This window comes from Chrysemys picta, chromosome 4 (genome assembly GCF_011386835.1).
Source record: "Chrysemys picta bellii isolate R12L10 chromosome 4, ASM1138683v2, whole genome shotgun sequence".
Classification (NCBI taxonomy): domain Eukaryota; kingdom Metazoa; phylum Chordata; order Testudines; family Emydidae; genus Chrysemys; species Chrysemys picta.
The window spans coordinates 19,546,825-19,560,912 of NC_088794.1; the positions used below are offsets into that span (position 1 = coordinate 19,546,825).

A 14,088-nucleotide genomic window follows, 5' to 3' on the forward strand; every position below is an offset into this window, starting at 1 on the left:
GCATTTCTCTAGTATACCTTTTTAGAGCCAGGATATCCTGGTGATGGACATTACAGAGATAGAATCACGGGTAAGGTTGAGGGAAGAAAGATATGCAGGGGCGTGCGTGGATGTGTGTGGAGAGGAGAACAGTCATTTCCATAAGACGCTCATGCCCAAGCAATTCTTGGAAGTGGAAAAATGATGTTTCCCAATCAAATTTGAATTGTGCAGACTAGCGTTCAGAAAAACACTGAGGGAGGCAGAAAACAGCGGGGGATACACACTTCCATCCTCACTTTGCTAATTACATTCATTAGAGAAAGAACGCTGCCTCTGATTTAGAACTATGTTGGCTATTTTTAATTTCCCTGCCTGTTGAAAGCAGAATTTAGAGCATTGTAAAAGAATTTCCCCCCTGGGCCAGATTCTCTTTTTTCATCTGTCTTGATATAAAGGGAAAGGAAAAAAAAAACCCAAAGAGGGAAGGATTATAGTGGGGGTGGGGGGCAGAGAAAGAGATCAAGCAAATTAATTCTCTGCTTCTTTCCCTTGGAATGATTTAGGGTCTTAAATGAGCTTTCTAACTGGGTAGAATGCACAGATCTGTGCGCTGTCCTAGCAGAAGGTAACAGTGTGAGACTGTGCAGAGAATGCAAAGATCTCATCATAACATCATTGATGCAGAAGTGTTCCCTGCTCCCTGGCCCAATGAGGAGAGAGCAAGAGACAGAGGATAATTTATTCAATAACCTCACATTCAGGTTGCAGGCTCCCTTCCACTGCCTGTGTGGGAGGGAGGTCTCTTCATATCTCCCCTTCTACCCGCCTCCCTCCCACCCCTGCTACCGCACACACACACACACACACATCCATACAATTCCCTTACAATTAGGAAGACACCTATTCAGCACCGCTCTTATTGCTGGGCTTTTGTTCCTCCTCGTCTTTGCTGGCAAAGCTATTCCCTCTGCAAGTCTGTGTTCAGCGCTCAGTGGTTTGTTATGTTGCTTTTCATAATCTCTACCAAAGAATTCCACTCCCACTGAAGTCCTGAAATTAAGGCTGCAGGGAGGAGAGGGGAAAAAAAAAAAAAAAGAAGGAAAAAGTAAGACAGCATTTTTTCTTCCTTTCTTTGTTAAAAAGTCTTGCATCATGGAAGTGTGTGTGTGAGGGATGGTGAATGGGAATGTGTACATATATATATGTACATATACCTACAGAATATGTATTGCACAGGTAATATAGATGTGCATCTATATGTGATCAGCTAAAAGAAATTTAAGTTCTTTATCTGTTTTTGTTAAGTATTGTGTGTGTGTGTGTGTGTGTGTGTGTGTGTGTGTGTGTGTGTGTGTATATATATGCAGTCACACTGCATACCATGCATGCAGTTTACGTATGTACTTGAAATACTTATGTTCATGTGTATATATGTATGATCTGCTTCAATAAAAGTTCTCTTTGTTTTATTCAGGTATCAATGAAATACACGTATGTGTGTAAATTTGAGTGTGTATATACCTATGTGTATCTGTGTAACACATATACATGTACACTGCACTGTGTACTATGCATGAAGTTTACATGCAATTCTTATGCCAATGCATGTGTGTAATTAGCTAAATTAAATATAAATTCTTTATCTGTTTTAGTCAAGTATCAAAAGTGCATTTGTGTGAATGTGTTTGAATATGCATGTGTGTGTATATCTATCTATACATCGTATACTGTATATGAAATGTATACGTTCAGGTATATATGTGTGATCAGCTAAAATATAAGTTCTTCATCAGTTGTAGTCAACTATCATGTGTGCATGAATGTTTGTGTGCATATATATATATATATATATATATACACACAGTGTACGATATGCAAAATATAGCTAATGCATATGTTCATGTATATGTGTGTTCAACTAAAATAGATTTAAGCTATTTTACCTGTTTCAGTCAGTATCAATCCTTGGTTGTAGGCAAAGAGGAAAGATAAATTCCCTGGTTAGTTCAGAAGTATATTTTTCCTCATGAGTATGAACTGAAGGATGAAGAGCTGAAAATTGTTCGTGAGTGTGTTTTGCTGGACATCCTTAAGTCCTTTAAGAAAATAATTGTTACTGGGATAGGTGGAGACCAGTATTTCCACAAGAGATTCCCCTAAGAAATCCTTGTTCTTTATCTGAAAACTTACAGTTCAAATACTAGTGCTAAAAAAAGAAACCCATTGTGTGTGAGAGTCCCTGGATTTCCTAATGAGGAATGAGGCAATCCCTAGTTTAACAAACCAAAAAAACCAAAGCAAGAATATGGTGAATATAAGAATATTAATCAGAATGGTCATGGTGACTTTTGCACAAGGAAAGGGAATTAACTCCTTTCAAATAGGAATTTACCTTGATTTCATTGTCATTTCATTTCTGTGGTTATTTTGTATGTGCATGGTCCTGAATATTGACTTCCAATGGCTGGTCTGGTCCAAAGAGGCTAAGAGGTCTCCTGTGGTTTGTGCATTGATTTGGGTGCTAATGCTAAAGAGACTCTGTGTGTGTGTGTGCATGGACTGTGCTAGCCTTTTGAGAAGAATAATTATTTTTCTCTATTGGAAGCTACAGCAGAGGCAACAAGGAGGGAGAGAGGGGGAGAAAAAGACAAAGGGAATGAGAGAGGGAGACAGAGAAACCCCTGAATCCAGACCTGCAAGTACTGTCTTAAAAAAATAACCCCCATAAGCCATAAACTGAGGATTGTCCAGCCCGTGCATTCAGTAGGCGGCAAGGCAGGTTGGGCAGGGGACACTTACTTTCTGAATTCTCAGGGCAGCTGTAAATTCTCTAGGGAGAAGAAATTGGTGGCAATTTGGGGCCTGTTCCTGCTCCCCTTGGCTTCTCTGGGAGCAGGAGCTGTCTCTTTCTTTGTCCGTCCCCACCCCTAGCCCCAAGGAGCTGTGAATTTGCTCTGTTGAAGGAAAGCTCACTGGCTGCCTTACGCAGACGCGGTGAATGAAAGTCCTGCTGGGAAGCGCAGGCTTCTTCCTAGGGCCCCATTGTTCCCTCTGCACTATCGCGCTGATCAGCGAGCGCCAAGCCATGGCCGTCGTGCTGGCCATTGAGTCTGGATGGATCCGTCGCGTCTCCACGCCACTCTCACTGATCTCCTCGTAGACGGGGATAGGTTTCCAAATGCACATTTCACTTGCTGCCCAACGCAGAATTAAGCAGGCATTGATCCTCGATTTTGCTGGGGGGTGGGTGGGAATGACATGAAATTGAAGCCAACTCAGCCTTTAGATGAACCTACATCAGCCCCGGTTATTTCCTTCTGGGCTCTGATGCCAGGGAGATGGGCGCATTTGAAGTACCTCAATTAGACAGGCAGAGCAGTTCCAGACACAGCACGGAGAGCTCACAGCTCTGAGCCCTCTTGGAGCTGGAGTCTCCTCTTATTGGTACTGGCGGACGTCAGGAGTAACACCAACCAAGTCTATGGGCCTGGTGCCGCTGTCGCTGACACTGCTGTAAACCAGGAGGACCTGTATTGCAGGCAGTGGGGTTTCACAGATGTAAAACTGACAGGAGAAAAGAAGTGGGTCCTTCACCTCCAAAGGGATGGAGCTAACTCGAAAACCTGCTGGAGAAGTACGCTCATCTCCCCGACCAACTGCCCTGCAGTTAGGGGGTTTCAAGTAGGACCAGAATAAGAAATACTGGAGTGAGCTCTCAACGAAAGGGAGCAGTTCTTCCTGGGGGGACCTTCATGTCCCCAAAGAGGGGAGCTGTTGCCCCTGGGGGGGGGGGTGCCTTAAAGTAGGAGAGCTGCTCCTTTGGGAGGGAAGGGCAAAGTCTTATATCGGGAGAACTGATGTGTGGTGTCTCCAGGTAAAAGTACAGCTGGGTAAGAGGGTCCTTGGCATCTCCAAATGGGGAGAAAGTTGTTCATGAGGGAAGGAGTCTCCAGCATACTTCATCACTCCACCTCCTCCCCAGCAATCCTCCTCTCTCCAGGGGGCTGGGGAGAAGCAGCAGCAGCAGCCACCTCCATAATCCTCTCTGGAAAACCTATTGAATGCATCCTTCTCTCCATTCACCCATTTAATCCATCCCCGGGCAAAAGCATCGCTAATGCTGCTGCAGCTGCAGCTGTGGGCCTTATTTTCAAAAGACAAGGTGCCAGCTGGGCTGAGGCTGGGATTCTTATTACAGGTGTGCAGGGAGCGGGGGATAGGATCTAATAATGGAGCGTGGTTGCTTCCTCGCCCGTCAGACCTTCTCCTCCACCACCAGAGATCACTGCTGGCACAAGCAACCACTTCCCTCCTTCCAACCCCTCCTGGGGGAAGTGCCTTTGTCCACTGGCTGAAGACCAACCCGAGCTTGTCCACAATGTCCGAAGCCAATATCAGCCCTAAGCTTGGGCTGCTATTGAATCCTCTTGCTGCTTCAGCAGCCAGCAAATCTCCATTGAGAAATATCTTTGTGGGGATGGCACGATACACTGTGGACCCTTATTAGCTCTTAAAGGGCCTCTGCTCTTATTCCCTCCCCACTTCTCTCCCAGATGCATTTCCCTTAATGGTGGGAACATTCAGGAGGGGAGCCAAACTTTAAGGCTCACTCCCGGATTCTCCAGGTCTCGCTCTCTCAGGACTCTCCAGATTGTGTGCTCCTCAGGGTAGGGTCCTAGCAAAACCTTGTGTGGTAAAGTGTTAGGCACAGCCGTGGTGTCATAGGAGTCATGACAGTGGCCAGGTGGAGGACAGGGTTTCAGGCATGGCAAGAGTGGGGAGACCACCAGGCCACGAGAGGAGACCACAGGACTGATGAAATGACGCAAACTCCAGGTGTTTTTACATTATTGTAGGTCTCTGGGGCATCCCTGCAGAAGCAGAATGGTCCTGTTAATTCAGAACACTGGGCCTCCCCGAGTGTGAAATAATCATTCACTGTCTGCTGGGCTAGAGAAGGTGACCTAGCAGGGATTTGCCAACACCAGCTTTTGTGGGCCACCTTCAGCATGGGCTTACCCTGGAGTCAGTGAGGATTCAGAGAGGAGCTGTAAATCAGTGGCCCTAGGAGTCTAATCCAGCCTCACCCAGTCCTGGGTGTGTGTGCAAACTAGTGCAAGGCCTAGCACAAGGCCTCTCTCTCTCTCACCCACATGCCCTCTCAGGCACACACACACATACACAGAGCTTCCTCTTCCCACGGGGATCGTGGGTGGGTGCAAACTACAGCAGCGAGGGCACAGAGGTGGGGGAGTGAGAGCGACCAAGAGCAAGTGAATCCAAACAAATGAAATCCAGCGAGGATCGTTTTAATCCAACTTGTTCCAGCAGCTGCCTCAACTAATTATTCTCCAGCCAGCAATGGTGGAATGTCAGCAGGGGGCATCTCCCCCGCGCTTCACCGGAGATTGGGCTGGTGTTCCTGGGTGTGATTTACGTTCATTCCCCCCTGCCCCCCTCCACACACACACACACACCTTGCAGGAAAATATTCCAAAATAATAATATCAAGCCCTGAGCAACAGAGTCTGAGGCGAATGCACGGGGAAGTCCAAGCCACAGCTATCCTCTGGGAGTCTCCTCTCATCTACCCCCGTGTAAATCAGGAGGAACTTCGTGGGGCTGAATGGCTGTAAGGCAGAGGGCTATCAGGTTGGCTTGATAAAGAGGACTCTTTGATCAGATGCTTCTTTCACTTACTCCAGCGTGACTCTAGCCACGTCAGGGTCCGTGAGAAGAGAATCAGGCCCTATTTCTTTACTAGATGGCCCTGAAACGAATCCCTGTGTCCAAGCACTACCTCATCCCAAATGAAGGTGGAATCTGGATTCCAGATTCAAATTTCAAGCCTACCGCCCTTCTCTTCAATGGGCCAAATCAAAGCCCAATATCCCATCAGGCAGCAGCTCTGGAGAGGAGGTGGGAGAAACCGGATCTGAAGTCCGTGGCTTGGGCCCATGTGTATTGTGAATCCTGGTTAGTTCCCTACTGTGTGGCAGTGAAGCTACACGAGATGGCGTTTTCAGATCTGGTGTGATTATCTTTTTCGAGGGCAGGGGGGCAGGCTAGGATCGTGTTTGGACTGGAGTTCAGCTGCTGATATTGGAGGGACCAGAACAACCAACCCCCCATTCTATAAGCCTAATTCAGGCAGGACTCCCCACTGGAGTCAATGGAGAGATTTGCAGGAGTGATGGCCACAGGTCTGGGTCCATTCTTCTCTGCCCCTCTTAATTCAGTTCTGTCACATCCCACAGACCAGGGATCTCCTCTGCCGAAAAGGATGGACAAAGGCAGATGGGGACAAGAGCTGTGGGACTGGCGCCTTCCAGGCCTCAGGCTTCCATCACTGGAAACCCCAATGCAAACAGTGGTAGTTGTCTCCTGCCCGCGGTAGTTCGTGCAGGCCCTGGGCTGGCGATGGGGGTCTGGCTGAGTCTTGTCTTGCCTGTGCCAGGGATGAGTGGGGCAGATCAGCCTCGGAGCGGCGGTACACCCCATGGAGCAGGCAGAGGGCCAGCTGGGTCAAGAGGGAGGAAGTGCAGCTGGCTATTCAGTAGGCTGGATTGGAAGCAGCAGCCCAGGGGTTACGGGTGGCTGCTCCTCCCCATTCCTCCCAGGCTGGACTGCCAAGTGCAGTGGGCGCAATGCGCTCCGGCTCGCAGATGGACACCCTGGGAGATTAAATTCACTTTGTTCCCTGTTGGGGGTCAGAGGTTTATATTGGAAGCTGAACCAAAATCTCAAGGGCCCGATTCTCTCAGGCTCTGCTGTGACACAACCGCTGCAGCTAGCTGAGTCGCTCCTGCATTACTCTGCTGGAAGGGAGAGCAGGATCGAGCCCTTTCCCTCCCAACGAGGGACAAGGTTACCCCCTGTGTAAAGCTGCTGAAGTCAGTGGAGTTACCCCAGCGCTGGACTGGGATTCCCGGAGCTCTGTGGGCAGAGGCGGCGCGAAAGGGGGGGTGTGAGTTACAGAGCGGTAAGTGGGGCCAGGCAAGGCTGAGCTGCTGTAACCTACACCCTGGGAAGGTGTCAGTTAGACCAGGCCTCTCTGAATCTGTCTCTCAGCACACTTTCCCCTCCCCTTTTTTCTTTAACTTCCCTCTCTAATCTTCTCTCTCTCTTTGCCCCTCCCCTCTCCTCACATCCAGCTCGCTGAGGCATCACTTACAGTCTGGCAATTTTCCTCTCTCCCCATTACCAAGTCAAAGTTGCCGGGGATTAAGCAGGGATCCAGAGGCTTAGACCTTCCCTGAGTCTCCCTTTGTGTATCTCTGGGCGCAGCGTCCTTCATGTCTCTTGCTTTCGCCTACCCCCCCCCAAGACCTCATCTTGAGCTCTCCACCCCCGTGTCAGAGGTCCCTTTCTGGCACTCGGTGAGGATGAGAGTCTTGTGGGGTTTCAGCCCCACTCCCCTTTGCAAAGAAACCCAGCTCGGTTGTCGAGATTCAAATTGCTTGGCTGAGTTCTTGTTGGGGGTGAAATGACACGGTGGGAGTCAGTTGCGGGGGGCACATGCTCTGCTCTGGCGTTTATTATAGCTTCATACCAGTGCGGAGGGGAGATGAACCAGCAGGGCTCTGTCTCAAGCTATGGCAGAGACAGCCCCAGGCTCCCCAGCTGCATGAGGCGTATGAAGAGTTAAAATTTGTCTCCACCTCTATCCCCTCTCTGCTGCCTCCATAGTGCCAGGCCATGGGTCTGTACCAAGCCCTCAAATGTGACATCTGCAGCCCTGAACCTCGGGGCGGTTTGGTACCCAGGTCAGAACTTGGCTGCTGACCCGAGACCCCACAGACTTGGTGGAGGTTCAGATCTAGGTCTAAACCTTGGAGATCAGCAGCCAGCCCGAAGTTCCTTTTCCAATAGCTTCCCCTTCTCTCTCATTTTCTGAGCTTTGTGTTAATCCTTTGGAAATGACCACCCTCTCCCTCAGCCTCCTGCGCAGGCTGGGTGGCAATCTCAGATTGATGGCTCATCCCTCAGCCTTCCCTCCTCACCCCCACCGCCCTCGCATCGGGGAGGGGGGACAGGCAGAGGAGGTTGAAGAGCAGGGGCTGTGATGCAATTAAAGTGGGGGAGCCATAGATTGCACCCCCCCGGCTGCCTTACCCTCCTCTTCCACTCTTCACCTCCACCAGCAGCCTGACCCCCTGGCCAAGAAGCCCCTACACCCACCCCCTCCAAATTTGAGTGAATGACATTGCAACCTGGGCACATGGTCGCAGCACCACTCAGGTTTGGCACAGCCTGAGTGGCCCCCTCGCTGGGCCGACCTATGTCGAAGAGCCTTCCTCCATGTCTTCCTCCCCTCTTGGCAGTCCAGCTCATTGACAGCCGCGTGGGTGCCTGCCACCTTCCGCTTCAAATCTCTGAGTAACTCAGCTCCGTCACCCATGCCGTCATCACAGCATGCAGGGAGTACTGGCGGGTACAGGGGAAGGGGGTGAGCAGGAGCGGAGGCAGCATTTCCATTCAGTCCTAATACTGACTCCACTGTGTAGGTGGTCTGCTCCAGAAACAGCCCTCCGCAGCCTACCACACCGATTGCTCAAAGCACTCTTCAATGGGGGGGAGCTTACATCACCTCCTTGCTCCAACTTCTTGTGCTCCAGTGAGGAAGTTCGTTTGAATGTGTTACTCCTCTGCACCCCTTAGGGACCGTAGACTCTTTGGCTGCAGCTGTTGTCTCATTCTCAGTGACAGAGCCCATTGCTCATCAGGCCCCCGTGCTTGTGCAGATCTAGGCAAATTCCCCACTGGCTAAATCGCCTGCTATTGCATCTCCTCACTCGGAGCCTAGACTTAATTACAGCTGGTGCTGCTGGAGCTGAAATATCTGAGTCAGGGAGCGGTGCAAAATGGCACCGGAGGATCTTGTTAGTTAGTGAGTTACCTAGATTCCAGAGGGATGTTTTCTCTCTTTTAATGTTCCATGCAGTAATTTGATGGGCACTTTGCTGGAAGAGTTCTGGCCCATTATCTTATCCCTGCTCCCTGAGAAACAGCCAGAGGAAGTATGTAGGCTTTTCAATGAAGTTTAACGAACTCGGAGGTGATATATGTGGGGGTGAGCAGGGACTGTATGGACCATGACACTCCAACACACCTCATCATGAACTTGGTGTAGTAACACCTACCTTTGCCAGGCTTTCCGAGATCAGAAACTCTCCTAGCAGCTGTCTGATTATCCTTAGCAGCCTAAATTAATCCGTAGTGGTCCAGATTCTCTGCTGATGTAAATTGGTGTCATTCCTTCCATGGACCAACGCCCATTTACACCAGCAGTGATTTTGGCCCCAGTATGTTTTTACAGCTTCCAACGGGCTTTAACTTAAGGTGAGCAAAGCAGGCAGCCTCCTTTAACCCCCTAGTTTGTGTTATAACAGAATAGTGGCTTCTTTTCAGTGTTGTTATTGTTGTTGTTGTTGTCATGCCTAGAGGCCCCACTATGCTATATGTGCCATCGTGCTAGGCACAGTACACATATATCCTGAAAAGACAGTCACTGCCCCAAAGACCTCTCAGTCTGGACGAGCCTGGCCTAGCCAGTATGGAGAGAGAGAGAGAAAGAGAGAGCGAGAGCGAGAGTGTGTGTGTGTGTGTGTGTGTGTGTGTGTGTGTGTGTGTGTGTGTGTGTGTGTGTGTGTGTGTGTGTGTGTGTGTGTAAAAGCAACAGGACTGTTTTTGAGTGAATTTGGGCTTGTGGCTTTTTTTTGTAGAGGCTAACGGGGACTCAGAGGTTCGGTCTGATCCAGGTGCATCCAGCTGATAGTGTCTCTGGTTAATACATTGCTGCTACATTCGTATCTGAGTATCAGTCATTTTGGTGCTACATGAGCTGTTTGATTGGAGATGACATCATGGCGGAGATCCTGTAATTAATGCAAACACATCATCATCATCATCATCACGTTTCTATGACGCCTCTGGCGTTTAGGGAATTGACGAAGCTCCTCCACTCCTGCCTGTTTCTGGCAAGTCTTCCAATGGTTCCCCAGCTGTGCCCCAGGTTTCTCAGCTTGGCTTCCACAGCTCTTCGCCATGTTGTTTTTGGGCGGCCTCGTTTTCGCTTGCCTTCAGGTGTCCATCTTATTGCTACTCTGGTGATGGAATCAGTTCCCATCCGAAGCACATGACCGATCCATCTCCAACACCTCCTGGCAAGAATGGTGCTCAGATACTCTTGGCTGCACTGTGTCAATAGATCTTGGTTTGAGATTGTTCTGGGCCAAAAGATACGGAGGATTTTTCTGAGGCAGGTTGTATGGAATGAAGACAGTTTGGACATGTCATACTTTCTCATTCCCCAGCATTCTGCACTATAAAGTAGTGTTGAAAGTACGCAGCTCTGATAAATCTTGGGTTTGGTTTTGGTGTTGTATTTTGATGATTTCCAGATTGTATTTAAGCTTCTGAAGGTGTTCCTGGCTTTATTGATTTTGTTCCAGATGTCCTGGCTTGTTCTACCATCCTGGCTGATGGTGCTGCCCAAGTATGTGAATGTTTCTACAAACACAAGTCTCTCTAAATAAACTCTAAGGCGGTGTCTTAGAGAATGTTAGAAGCAGTGTTGTCTAATGGTTAGACCAAGGCACTGATAGAACTCCTGCATTCAGTTCCTGGTTCCTGGCAGCAAAGTGGTTAGAGCAAGTGAATCTGGGAGCCAAGACTTTGTTCTGAATCCCCCGGCTCTTTTAATGACTCGCCATGTGACTTTGGTCAAGTCATTAAATTTACCTGTCCCTCCTTTTCTCCATCCTTAAAAAGGGGGTGTTGTGAAGTTTATTCGAGGTTATTATGAATTTTTTAAAAATATTTTTATTAAAGCAGATGTAGATACAAAATAAGGTGGGAGAAGGTGATAATAATTCATAAATTATCAGAAACTATTGCATATGACACAGGAGGTACAAACAGTTTACAATGTGCATAGTAAATAAAAGTATATAATAGTATTAAATACAAAAGGGTTAATATCATGAACCCATTTTGAGATCCCCAGTTAGAAGGTGCTGCATTATGTAGCCAAGTCCCAATATAACTCATTGACTAGGGCATAGTAAGGCAGAATGGGGGTAAGGAAATGACTTTGTTACAAGGAAAGACACTCTCCAAATACCCAATTCATAGTACAAGTGGCTTAGAACCTCACCAACCCACTTCTGCAGTAGGTCCATAACCTCTGGCTGAGTTACTGAAGTCCTCAAACCTTGATTTAAAAAACTTCAAGTTAGACAGAATCCACCACTCATTCTAGTTCAAATCAGCAAGTGACTCGTGTCCCCCCATTGCAGAGGAAGGCAAAAAAAACCCCAACAATCTGACCTGGGGGAAAATTCCTTCCCAAACCCAAATATGGTGATCAGTTAGACCCTGAGTACGTGGGCAAGACCCACCAGCCAGACACCTGGGAAAGAATTCTCTGTAGTAACTCAGAGACCTCCCCATCCAGTGTCCCATCTCTGGCCATTGGAGATATTTCCTAATAGCAGTCGCGGATGGGCCATATGCCATTGTAGGCAACCTTATCAAACCATCTCCTCCACAAATTTATCGAGTTCAGTCTTGAAACAGTTAGATTTCTTTGCCCCACTGTCTCCCAGCTCACTGACCTCCACTGCTCTCTTGAGTTATAACAGTGAATAGTTTAAAAAATAAGCAACACTTTCGGAAGGGCCCTCCTGCATCAAGGCATGCACCAGCTGCTAGGTGATGGGGGTCAGGAGGAAACTTTGCCTGGGGGTAGGTTATGCCATACGTGCAGGGTTTCTTGCAACTTCCACTGATGCATCTATCGCATTGTGGGAGACAGGATACCAGCTTAGATGGGTCCCAGGTCTGATCCAATCTGGCAGTTCCTGGATATCTATCTATCTATCTATCTATCTATCTATCTATCTATCTATCTATCTATCTATCTATCTATCCTTCCTTTTATTTGTATTTATTTTTGCTATAATGCTATTTCTCTCTCCCTCCCCCTGGTAAGACGGAAATGGCAACGTGGCTCTCATTAGAGGCTCAAGAATGTGTGTAGTCATGGTGAACAATGAGAGCACAGAGGGGACAGAGGCAGGAGAAGAATGGGGCCTCTGTGGCACCTGGGAAGAGACTCTTTTGAATGTCTCAGCTCTTTGGAGGCCCAGGGCAGCAGTGGAATGAAAGCACCTGAGAAATGGGGGAGAGGGCTAGTGAAGGAAGACTTCGAGAAGCAGGCGGACGGCGGGAGGCAGCACTGAAAGCCTTTGGCTATACTAGGGCCTAAATTTGCAGATTAATTGGGTATGTAATTTGAGACACTCCCTAGGGACAGATGTTCAGAGGGTGCTGAGCACCCGCAGCTAGCTGAAGTCAGTGGGAACAGCTAGGTGCTGACACTTTCTGAAAATCATACATTGAGGCAAGAGGATACAATTTCCAAAGGGGCCTGAGTGACGCAGGGACTCTAGTTCTATTGACTTTCAAGTAACTCCTGGCCAGATTTTCAAAGGCATTCAGGTGCCTAAAGATGCAAATAAACGTTTGATGTCAATGGGAGTTAGGAACCCAGCCTGCTTAGGCGCATTGAAAATCCCACTGCCTCTTTGCATCTTTAGGCACCCGAATGCCTTTGAAAATCTGGCCAGAAGTGATCCAAGAAACTTAAGGGCTTTTGAAAATGTTGCTCAGAATTTTCAGAAGGGTCCAGTTCCCAGTGTTGGGACCAGATATTCCGAACAGCTCAGGCAGCTAAACAAGTGGCTGGATTCTCAGAAGAGCTCAGCTCGGTGGGAGCTTTTAGGAATAGCTGCCCATCGGAGTCCCGATAAAAGCTGCTGGGCGCTGAGTGCTTCTGAATGTCTGTCCCTCCCCTGAGCAGAAGACAGTGGAAGCTAAGTATGCTCGGCATCATCAGAGCAGGCTGTGAACCCAGCAATCCAACAACCTGCTTACTGTATGCCCCCTCTCCACCCCAGTCCTCCAAAAAGCCCCCAGAGCTAAACATGCCCCACAGGGGTACTGCACAAGGAGGAGATAATGTGCGTTCAAGACTCAGAAGACTTGGGCCCCCAGTCAGATGTTTTCATTGTTTGCCCCTTGCCCAGACGCCAGTAAAAGCCTTTTTGACAAACAAAATATTTGTCCCTGCTCCACCAAGTTCAGTGTTCTCAGGGCGAGAGAGGAACAGTGGAGCCAAGACTCTGTCATTTCAGTGACCGGGCCAGTGAGAAAAGGCAGGTGTAGCCCACCCCTGGAGATCTTGGGCCTGGGAGGGTGACATGTTTTGGGCGAGAGGGAGAGAACCGGCGGGGTCGGGAAGAAGAGAGAGAGAGACAGAATGTGGAAAAGTTGCTGTGAGAGGCTAGGGCCTGGTGATCCCTTGCAGGCTTACGGGCAGGGTGCTTTCCAAAACAGGAGTGATGAGGGGAGGAGAGGCTTATTCCTCCCCACCCCCACTCCCTGTGCTGGCAGCAATACCCCAGCACTGGGACGTGAGTAATACACATCCCACTGGGGGAGTTAGATCAAAGCCAGCGAAGTAGATACAAGAGGTTTCTGCTTCACAGACCAGAGAGGCTGGAGTTCAATAGAGCCTTTGTTACCCAGGCTCTTCAGAATTAAGGATGGAGAAATACCTGACCACCCGCCCCCCCATCCCCAGCCCCTGGGTGCTGAACCATCTCAAGTGTGCAATGGAACAGCAACCACTTTGGTTACTGGTGGAGAGACGGAGAGGGGAGGCGGAGGGGGGACGGCGGGCAGGGGAGGGGTCAGCAGCTTCAAAAACGAGTCAGATTTAGTTGGATGTCACTCAGATCTCTGAGGCGGGACCGCAGCAGGAGATGTGGAGCGGGAATCAGGGTGTACAACGCTCACGGCCGGATCCCCGGGAGGCTGGTGTGGCCGGGAGCGTTGTCCCTCCACCAGAAAGCCTGCAATTCAATAGCCATGGAGGGGGTAGTTCGGGGAGGGCTGGGAAGGAGACGGCAATGCAGATCTCACCTCTCCTAGCCAGCGGGGTGAGTGGCGGGAACTGTTGCCATTTTCGAGGCCTATATCCGGGTCGGCTGGTTCGGCGCGCCAGCCCCGCCGTGATGATGTCGCTCTGCCAAAGGTGAG

At 49.1% G+C, this 14,088-nt stretch overlaps 1 protein-coding gene across 6 annotated transcripts in view; it reads left to right on the forward strand.

The window, feature by feature from the left end:
- The window catches only part of BLACAT1 (BLACAT1 overlapping LEMD1 locus), a 65,994-nt gene that overhangs the window by 18,689 nt on the left and 33,217 nt on the right, over window positions 1-14,088 (forward strand). Inside the window, exon 1 of one of the 6 annotated variants that reach the window (XR_010600386.1) lies at window positions 13,756-14,083. The exons of 4 other annotated variants lie outside the window; for them this stretch is intronic. The gene's annotated coding sequence lies outside the window, so the exon portion shown is untranslated. Of the gene's footprint in view, window positions 1-13,755; window positions 14,084-14,088 lie in introns of those variants that run through there. One more of the 6 variants, XM_065591511.1, reaches the window with a different exon arrangement.